Source organism: Chinchilla lanigera, unplaced genomic scaffold (assembly GCF_000276665.1).
Source record: "Chinchilla lanigera isolate Chin_1 unplaced genomic scaffold, ChiLan1.0 scaffold00157, whole genome shotgun sequence".
In the NCBI taxonomy this organism is placed as follows: Eukaryota; Metazoa; Chordata; class Mammalia; order Rodentia; family Chinchillidae; genus Chinchilla; species Chinchilla lanigera.
In genome coordinates, this window is record NW_004955558.1 from 122,598 (window position 1) to 124,024 (window position 1,427).

Below are 1,427 nucleotides of genomic sequence, written 5' to 3' on the forward strand. Positions count from 1 at the left end.
CTTACTCAGTTCAGCTGGGGGTTATAAGTTGACCACCAGTTATCAATCCATTACACCAGTTAATAAATGAGTGAATGAACTAAACTGTCACTTCTTTAAAGATGTAACAAATAACCAACACATATATGAAAAGAATGTTCAACATTTTTAGCCATCATGGGAATGCAAACCCAAACTATATTGAGATTCTATCTCATCCCATTCAGAATGCCTGTTATCAAGAATACATAAAACCATAACTGCCAGTGAAGATGTAAGGAACGAAAATCAACCCTTACAGATCGTTGGTGAGAATATTAGTTTGTACACATAGTACTATGAAAATGGGAGACCATTATGTTAAGTGAAAAGGTCAGGCTCAAACACAAGTGTCACATTTTCTGTCATATGTGAAATATAAACAGACAGAAAAGGAAAATCCTTAAGGCAAAAGTTAGACTATTTGAGGAGAGCGAAAGGGTATAATGGGGGAGGGATATGATCACAGTAGGTGCCATATTTGTAAGAATATGCCAAATTGAAATCCATTCTTCTGCAAAACTAAACTAAAAAAAATTGAAAGAACTAGTGGAAGATAGAAAATAAACAAGTTAATATATGAGTAAAATGAAAATGTTAATAGGAGACCATAACTGTAAAAATGGCACCAAAATATATTATAGCATGAAAAATATAAATAACTAAAATGAAAATGTCATTTGATGCATAGTCACATATGATGAGATAGAAAAGCAGCAAGTATGAACAGAGGACAACTGAAATTATTGAGTCCTAGGAACAGAAAAAAAAATATACAGAAAAGTGAATATAAACTATCGGGGGGGGCACTTTTAAGGACACTACCATGTAAACTGTGGATGCTCCAGAACAAGAAGAGAATAATTGAAAACACAGGTTGTAAATGCAAATTTGGTTGTACACCCAAATTTGATGTCACACACTGGTAAACATGATCATAAACTTGAGGGTAAAAGTGCTGGAGGAAAGGGACAGATAGAAACCACAATGTGTGGAAGCATGACTGTCTATAGGATGTAATGGGAGAGTTTCTCAACTTTTTGTGAACATTGAGGATGATATAGTTTCAAGGGAAAGTACAGGAAATATTGAGTTATAATCTAAGAGATTTTCAGAGAGGTTTGTGTTACTGGATTTGAGGGTTCCCTGAATTATTTTACCCTCACATATGTTATTTTCTAATATATCAGTAAGTTTCACCATTTTATATATTCAGTAGAAAAGAGAATCAGAGTATCTGAGAGGAATGTCTAATAAAATGAGAAAAAGAAAAAAACATAACTTCATAATTTATATGTGGAATCATTGGCCTCATTCATACAATTTCATAGAAATTCATTTTGAAATGAAGAAATGGAAATCTTGGAAAAATAGATGTAAGCAGTGATAGGAAACCTAATTAGAAGGAT